This window comes from Haematobia irritans, chromosome 2 (genome assembly GCF_050003625.1).
Source record: "Haematobia irritans isolate KBUSLIRL chromosome 2, ASM5000362v1, whole genome shotgun sequence".
In the NCBI taxonomy this organism is placed as follows: Eukaryota; Metazoa; Arthropoda; class Insecta; order Diptera; family Muscidae; genus Haematobia; species Haematobia irritans.
The window spans coordinates 93,067,891-93,077,742 of NC_134398.1; positions in this window are offsets into that span (position 1 = coordinate 93,067,891).

A 9,852-nucleotide genomic window follows, 5' to 3' on the forward strand; every position below is an offset into this window, starting at 1 on the left:
TACTATAAAGAGTTTTTGTATGAGAAAATATTTTTTTACGAAAATTGAACTTGAAAGCGGATAGCAATTTCTTACTGGCAATTCCTATAGTTAATAATAGTTGGTACCACATTTCTCAATGAAATATTTTTAGTTCACATGTAATTAAATTTATAGACATTTTCGTCAAAAATGGGTAGGGCTTTTCATGAAGTTTTTGCTAATTATAAGTTAAACGTTTCATCGTTCTTATACTGATATGCATTTAAGAGTATTGTTTTTAGAGTAAATTGTGGACAGATGCGATGAACTAATGCATAGTACAGAGATCTTTCTCGTCAAAGTGGAATATGTTTAATGTAAAGATGATGTTACTTGAAATTTTTTTGAGAGTGAGAGCATGCAATGCAATAATGAGAAATGGTAGCGAGTGATGGGGATGTTGTGTATATCTGAGCGTGGGGTTCTTTTTATTTTTGTTCTTTCAGTGGTTTGTGTGTGTGTGTTTATTATTCGCGAATGGTTTATTTGTATAGATGAGGTGTTGTTTTCAATGAAGGCACATGTGTTTTTGTTGTTGTAGAAATGTTTTGGTTTTGCTCGGTTTTGTTTGGCATGCTTCAGTTGTATAGTTGGCGTGGGCTGTTGCACCTTTTTAGCAAGTATGTAACAAGGGAATATAAATGTATGGAATATTTTGGTTATTTGAAACATATATTGGTGTTTGTTTATTAAAACTTTTAAATGAAAGTTACTAATATTTTAGCGATGAGGTGTACAATGTCGAAGTGATGATCGGTAGCTTAGAAAAAAGTTATTAAGAATGTTCAATATTTAGGAAAAAATGCTGAAATGGAAAGTATATTGAAATTGTTTTATCTAATTTAATTTTTATTATTCAATGTAAAAAAAAATTAATTTCAGAGTAACTCCAGATGAATTTGGAAAATTGTTTGTTACACCTCAGCGTATAGTTTAATCATAAATAGGTAAGTGTTCTTTTTTCAATGTGGTTTTCTTTTAAAAAATAATATTCTTTATGTATATTATTATTTGCTAATTATTATTATTATTAGGGCTGTTTTCTTTTTGCACTGGATACAACATTTGTATGGGCTATCCAGAACACCGCTGCTTTGGTGTTCTATCCAGAACATCCCATCAGTGCAAGTCGCGCCGATCTTGCCAGATTGTGTTTTGATAAAGTGACGCTTCATCGATTCACAATAGCACTTTATTGTGACTAATGTATCGAAAAACATGAAATTCAAAGTGGTATAGTGTCATAAATAATCGCAGCAGTAAATATTTATTACTAATTGGAGCATTTCATACATTAAAAATGCAAGATTTCACTTCTTTTCTGTGATTGTTTTTGAACAGCTGATGACAGTGTTGCATATTTTTGGAGATGCCTGGAGTACTCTGTTTTCTTTTAGTCCTCCACGGCTTAGGGTATCAAGTGCAAAAAGAAAACAGCCCTATTATTATTATTATTATTATTTTTAATTATCATTTTTTAACCAGTTTTATGTTTTTCTTTGTTGTAAAAAAATATTTAATTTAATATCAACCCCAGATGGATTCGGGCAAATTTTTATATTTCTCCTCAGCGTATAATTTAATAGAGAAGTGGTAAGTTTTCTTTTAAAAATTGGCTTTCTTTTCACTAGAATATTTACGTTTTTATGACCTTTTTATTATCAAAAATTCATGTATTTAATACCTTATTCTAATATTATTTTAATCAAATATTTGTGGAAACCAATTTAATATTTTTAATGTAAAAAACAAATATTTAATTTCAGAATAACAATTTGGAAACATTTTTATGAATTGGTAAGCTTTCTTTAACATTCTTTTAACCAAAATATTTACTGTTTTATGCATATTATTTCTTTAATTAGATTTTTGTAAACCTATTTAATGTCTTTTATTTATTGTAAAAAATAAATATTTAATTTCAGAGTAACCCCAAATGAATTTCGATAACTTTTTAACCTCAGCGTACATCGATAACAACACAATTTTATGAAATAATATATTATTTGATTCATTATTTCTCTAATTGTTTCAGGTACAAACTTTATGAGGTACGTTTATCTAAGAAAAGTTGAATTTCTTACACCATTTATTAAAATGCCCCCAAATGTGGTAAGTTACAAGCTAATTTAAAGAGCTAAAAAACTATATTTTATTACATGTTAATTTTTAACAATTTTCATTATTCCTTCCATTTTTTTCAGCAAGATATGTGAAAAATATACTTACGATGAATAAAAAACTATGGAAAAGTCAAAATGTCCAAAAAGCGAGTTAAAATAAACTACTTTCTTCTTCCACGTGGTCATAATTTTTATTCACAAAAACATTGTATTAAGAACTTTCATCATAAGTTTTTATAATAAAGTACTTTTGCTTAAAGAAAGTTTAATTTTATTGCATGCAAATTTTCATAATAGTAAAACGGTTTGTTGTTCCTTTAATTATTTAATTTCTCTGTACTGTGGAATGATTGATTTAAAAATAGTTTAGTCGTCGACATTTTAAAAATACTGTTACCCAATTTTTATTATCGGGTTTCCCAAAAAAATAAGCAAGTAAACCAAAATAATACTGACTCTTTACCTTGGTAGGGGTATATAAATCTTATGGTGTTGTAAAAATGAACAAAGATACAATGTTATAGATGAACTAAAATTTAAGAGAATTATAAACTAGACAAGTTGAAAAAAATCTTAAGGGCTAAATCATGGTCAATATTACTACAGTTTAGTTCATTTTGCAATGGAAAAGGGTTCACTGTTTTTTCAGTGTATTGTTTTCGGCTTCATAGTACAACTTTGATCGCTTTTGTGTTGGAGAGGTGCATTTATTGTTATATGTGTACAATCAATAGCTCCTATAACACTGGGTATTTTTCTCCTACTTTGACTAATTTGTTCTATATTATCGACAGTTGGCCAACATATACACCTATTGGAAATTCCTACTAACCAATTGGTAACTTCTTCTAAGCAGTGCCAAGCTGTCGACTTCGACACTCCAAAAAGTACAGCGAGTTGTCGGTACGTAATAGTATTGGAAATATACGAAATGTACATGTATACTTTAGCTTTGGGTGTAATTTTCTTCCAACCTCCGTCATTCGTTTCATTGCAAAAGCTGCCTGAAAATGTATCTAAAGGGAAGAAAATTGAAACAATTTCTCTTAATTTTATCTATTGCTTAAATAAGGACTTACCCACAAAAAACTCAACATTTGGTTTGTTTAATCTCATACTTGATTTAAAATCCTCATCGCTAGAGTTGTCAATTATGTCTACGAAGTTGCGAACTTCTAGGAGATTCGTTTTAGTATCACTTTCATCGGTTGTATTACTACTCGATGTAGTCCAAAATGTACTGTTGTCAGTAGTTGTGTCATCCTTCAAATCTATTAAGTTTATCTTAAACTTAATCCTATATGAAAGTATAGAGGTCAAAGAAAAACACAAAACTATGAAGAATACAAAGTTTTCACATTGTATGGCATACACGATACACTTTGCTTGGGGTTTTAGGATCATATCGTCTATTTTTTGGCCAGAGCTATTTAATCCAGTGTAAAGCATACTTTGATACACACCTTAAAATTTTCCAAATCCATTTCACTACCGGCAAGTTGGTTTTTGTTGTTATGTTTTTATCTGCGTATAAAACGATTGACGAAAATTTAAAAGTTTGTGACTTTAAATGATACGTTCCTCAATCGTTTCGTTTGTTTTCGTACAATGGTCTCAACAAATGTGACAGGGGCAGCTTTTATTTATCTCGCGTCTGGAACCGTTTTTGCATATCACGACAACAAGGCAGTATCTTCTATGTCGGCTGAGCTGGTAGCAATAATGAAAGCCATCGAATTTGCCATCAATAACAACTTCCTAAAAATCGCCATTCTTACAGACAGCTTAAGTGGATTACGGGCAATTAAAAATGGTTCACGAGGAAACCACCTGATTGATCATATTAATTCGATATCCGTCGATTTTGGTGGCGATATTGCTCTTCATTTCATCCCTGGCCATACAGGCATCAAACTCAATGAGACAGTGCATCAGACGGCCAAAAGAGCCATGGAGATTGGCATCAGATGAGAAATACCATGGACGATACAGGATGCTATCCGTGAAATTCTAATTAGGCTGTGGAATGACTTGTCGTCTAAATACTCGGATCGATTAGTTAATAGGGGCTCCCATTACTTTGACATCTTTCCTACTGTCAACAGAGAAGCACGGTTTCATGATAGAAAAAATCAATCCTATTAAATGCCGTCAAAAGAATCCTAAGTGATAATTGTTTTTGCAACAGCACACTGGAAAAAATGAAAGTAGTTGAATCACCAGAGAGCCTAGATCATTCATATTCAGTATGATGATGGTAAAAATTATAGAAGAAACAGACAGCAAATAAAAAGTTCATCAAACAATAACAAATGTAATCAAAACTTTGAAATCAACAATGAAACTATTCAAAGTAATGATAAAGATACGAATATTACAGAAAGCACCAATGAAACTTTAAATGAGGATACGCAAAATTGTTACTTAACTTGAAGTGGACGAATTTCAAAACTTCCAAAAAGATATCTTGATTAAAAAAAGGAGATGTTATAATAATCGGTGTCCATCTACTTCATTGTGCATTCTCTTTTATTTCTATCTCTACTAAGTACTCAAAATGTATTAACACATATATCTTTGTACACCGTTATAAAACTTTAGTTATAAGAAACATTCTATTAAAGAATATTCAATAAAGAGAAGTCAAAGAAGTTACAGTTATGATTTATTTATTTACTTCCATAAGAAAGACTCTTTGTATCTCTTGTTTTTTTTTTATTATTGGGCCCTTCAAACCAGGGATCCGGAGCCGAGCGGAGCGGAGCAAGCCCTTTTTTTGCCGGAGCGGGAGCGGAGCGGGAGCGGAGCGGGAGCGGCATTTCTAAAATCCGGAGCGGAGCGGTTTCCAAATGAAAAACCGCTCCGAATAAAATATTACTTGAATGAAATGTGTAACTTTGAAATTACACTGTGTAGGTAATTTCAAATTTAGCTAGTACTTAGCGTAGTGTGAGTAAACGTTTAAAATGTACGATATGTATTTTTGTACGTACGTACATTGGGGAAAACACAAAAACGGCAAATGTCAAAATATATATCTAGTATGTGTTGTAAAAGTAACAACAGTACTTTCGATCAATTTCATTCCGTATTACTACAAAGATGTTTGTAATGAACGTCAAATAAATGCAATTAAACGATCTTATTTATATTTAATTTTTTAGTTTTCTACACTGAAAAAAATATTGTCGTGAAGTCAAAGATTCCATGTCCTTAGAATAAGAATGCAAATTTTGCTTAACATGGAAGACGCATTTCTCTAAAATAAAGTTTTTTTCTTGTCCAAAAGGCAATAAACTTTTGAATGAAGTTGTAATGTCCTTATAATTAAGTGATTTTACTTAAAAATGTGTATCATAACATGAAAGATAAAATTTTTGAGGTAAGGTCAACGTGACTTTAATAATTAAGAAAAATTCTTTAAAATTAATAAAATTGTCTTTAAATTTGTTTCCTTTTTGCATCTTGCCTACAAAGCAAAATATCGTTAAAAAATTAGACATGTTTTTCAACACTTTATTTTAAAGACGCTTTTTACTTGAAACATAGCATAATTTCTACTGGAAGTCGAGTCTTAATATGAAAAAAAAATAACTTGTTAACTCGTTTTTAAAGGATTTTGATAACAACTGACGAAAAAAATCTAAAAAAATGAAAAATTAACATTTGCTTCCTAGAAGCAAGTACATAGCCCCTAAATTTAAAAGAGAATTACGTCTTTAAAGTATCCTTACTTGTATTCTCCTCCTCTTTGGCTCGGAATTAATACCCAAACTGTTAAAGTAAAGAAAAAATCTTTGGAACCGGGCATGCTTTTTTTCATTCACATTTGCTTTACTATTGTACTATATCCTAGCATTCCCTTATTTCTGATATTAGTTCTCGAAAATTTAATTAAAATTTCAATTTTGGTTGAAAAATGTGCGCATATACATTTATTATACAATAAAGGGGAAAAAAGCGAAATTAGGTAACACTAGATCTGAGTAAGAATATTCGTAGGTATACCACGGACTGATGTCGATGGAGGTTGTTGCAAACATAAACATACACACACACACATTACAAATATAACAAAACCTCTTCTCTACGTCTGTTGCAAAACAAAAAAAAACTTTCGGAGAGTAGTTACTTCTACTCTGTGTATAGACTTTCAATTCCAATCAGCGTTGCCGTTTTGGTCCGATCGGACCAAAATTGGTCCAAAAGATTTCTAATTTTTAAATTTGGTCCGATGGTCAGACCAAACAGAATTTGGTCCATTTTCATAAATTTGGTTTCTATCACATATTAAATAGTAGATGGTGCACCGCAAAGAATATTGTCGGGAGGCCAAATATTTCACATGCTTAAAATACGAATACGAATTTTGCTTAGAATAGAAGACGTATTTCTCTGAAAAAAAGTTTTTCCTTGTCTAAAAGTCTCTAAACTTTTCAATGAAGTCTGTTTGTCCTTATAGCTAAGTGATTCGGCATAAAAATGTGTATCCTAACATGAATGCAAATTTCGTTTTAATGAAGTCAAAATGGATTTAATATTTCTGAAAAAATCTTCAAAATTTATAAAATATTTCAACACATTGTTTTAAAGTCATTATACCCTAAACCACATAGTGGTTAGGGTATAATAAGTTTGATCTGCCAAAAAATGTGCCTACAAGAAATATTGATTTTAGACCCCATAAAATATATACCGATCGACTCAGAATCACCTCCTGAATCGATCTAGCGCTTGGCGTCCGTCCGTCCATCCGTCCGTCTGTCCATGTATTTGTTGTTCACAGGATTTTGGTCGCAATTATTAACCGATTTGGATGAAATTTGGTACAGGGAGTTTTTTGGGCACAAGGACGAACGTTATTGAATTTGGAAGAAATCGGATCAAATTTAGATATAGCTTCCATATATATGTATTGCCCGATTTCGACGAATGGGGTCACGTTGCACTTTTTTTACTAACCGATCGTCGTCAAATTTAGCACAAAATAATCTTCTGTATCACCCTTTAAGTCTGAAAATTTCATCGAAATCGGTTCAGATTTAGATATAGGTCCCATATATATATGTATCGCCCGATTTTGTCAAATTAGGTCATAAAACCCTTATTTATCAACCGATCTTACTCAAAGTTGGCGAAATGTAATCTTCTATAGCACTAACTATATGTGCAAAAAATCATCGAAATCGGTTCAGATTTAGCTATAGCTCCCATATATGTACCGCCCGATTTTTCTAAATGAAATAAAACTCAATTGAACGAATAATACAATGTTTGTACTATAATTTTCTCGAAGAGGAGCGGAGCGATTTTTTTTTCTCGGAGCGGAGCGAGGAGCGGAACGGTTTTTTTTTCTCCGGAGCGGAGCGAAAAAAATGGACCGCTCCGGATCCCTGCTTCAAACAAACTTTCAACAATCTTAATAGTTACTTTTATAACTATGATTATATTCATATATACATTTATTATTGTTAAAATTATGATTGTATTTTTTTGCCTAGGTTTTAAGACAAGTTGTTCGTTAATTATTGGCCTTGTAGGCTTAGTACACCCAGAAAAGGAATATGATCACCTCAAACTTGTTTCAAGAGTAAAATGTTATTTTTGGATGGTGACCGTCCCTGCCAGTATTGCAAAGTTCCATTTTATCCTCATCGCTACCACAGACTCGTAAGTGGCACTGCAACAATCGCCAACTGTGATAGTATTTTGCTATCACTATTCGCATGAAAGTATTTTGCCATCTTATTTTCAACCGTCGAACTGAACGAACGTGTTTTCTAATAGCGGAGTATTTCATCGTAATAAGTACTTATTACGAATTTCACGTGTGGTGGAAATAATGAACCACCATGCAGCGAAATTCAAAGTCATCCACTGGGTTGCTAACTTCAGGGCCCAGTGGACGGGTAACGACTGAAGTTATAAATTTGGGCAGCGACCAAGAGTCGGGCCCAATTAGTCGACCTGTAGACGGGTCGACTGGCGGTGACACTTTGGCAAGTCGAACCTTTTCTAAGGTGACGACATCAAAAGGAGGCAATCCCTCTCGAAAGAGATTCAAGGAACGAAGAAATGCTTTGTTTATCCTAAAGAAATTAGGATCAGTCGACCCAAGCACGTTGTCGGCTAAGCAAAGCGATTCCTTAAAATGGGCTTAAGGAATTCTTGAAGCTGGAAAAAGGGAACGATCACCGGATGAGCTGCCATCCTCTAAACGGGATCAAAGATCGTTTGCCTCAGTTGCTAAAGACAGCCTTGTGATGGCTATTATTAGTAAAGGAGCATTGGACGGTATGATTCCAAGGCAAAAATGGGGGGAAATTGAGAACGCGATGTCTGGTGTCTATTCAGAGGTGCGAAAAAAGTTCCCGGACCAAGTCCTCGACGGCAAGATGCTGGATGGTATCAAGGACGATATAAGTTAATAGCTTTTGCGGACCAGAGGTCTATGGATTGCTTTAAAGCTGCATTGATGCTAATTGGTGAAGTTTGGGAAGGAGCAGCTTTGGAGTTAGTCGATAAAAAAGACATACCGGCTAAACCTAGACACATGTATGGATACCGGCAAACCCTCCTGATCCTGAGTCAATACTAGAGAGACTACAAGAATGTAACCCAGATCTTCCAACCGCCGATTGGAAGGTTGGTCGTTTGGATGAGGTGGATGGACCAAGACGACATGCGGTGTTTATATTAAACATAGAGTCGCTGCCACATCTAGCCCAGACCCAAGGACGTGTAAGTTATGGCTTTCATGATATCCATATGAAGGTATACAAAAGCGATCAACCAAAGGATTCCAAAACGGACAAGCCTCCGGTAGAATCAGCAGTGAAAACATCTCCTAGCGAAGCCGAAGGAGACATAAAACCTGCAGACTATGGCGAAAATCATATGCGGGAAGTTTCTACAGGCTCAAACCTCACCTAAGATGAACCGCGGATTGTTGCGAGAGTCACCGAGATCTGTGAAGAGGAGCCCTTGATGACTCAATTGAAGCGGCTGATGTGACGGTGGTTGATGGTTCTACGGTTCCTCCAGATAAATCTTCATCATTGTAAGGCCGCTTGTGCTGCCTTAAAAGTTCTCCTGATGAAAGGAGATATAGATATAGTTCTTATTCAGGAACCATACATATATAAGAACAAACTTTTGCATAATACCGGTAACGATATAAATCGAGCATGTATAATGGCTAAAAACGAACTAAACTTGTTTCTGCTTCCTTCATTGAGCAATGCAGACACTGTCGTAGCCAGTCTAGAGATATCCAAATGCAAATCTTCGGTCTACATGGGACATGATAGGGAGATGCCACCCTGTGCCGTTAGGACCTTAGTTAAGGAGTTACTAAAAACAAAGACAAAACTCATTATGGGATGCGATGCAAATGCACATCATAGTATTTGGGGAAGTAGTGATACTAATGCAAGGGGAGAGTCGCTAATAGAGTTTATTTTGCGTACTAACCTGGTAGTTTGCAATAAGGGAGATGCACCAACCTTCGTCACCAGAAACAGGCAAGAGGTTTTGGACGTCACGTTGACCTCTCCGGAACTGAATGATAAGATATCTGAGTGGCAAGTTTTGAGGGAACATAGCTTCTCAGATCATCGCTACATCAGTTTCAGATTGGCTGTTCGTACATCAAAGACCATATTTCTGCCAAATGTTAGGAACGCTGATTGGAATAGGTATAGGGAAT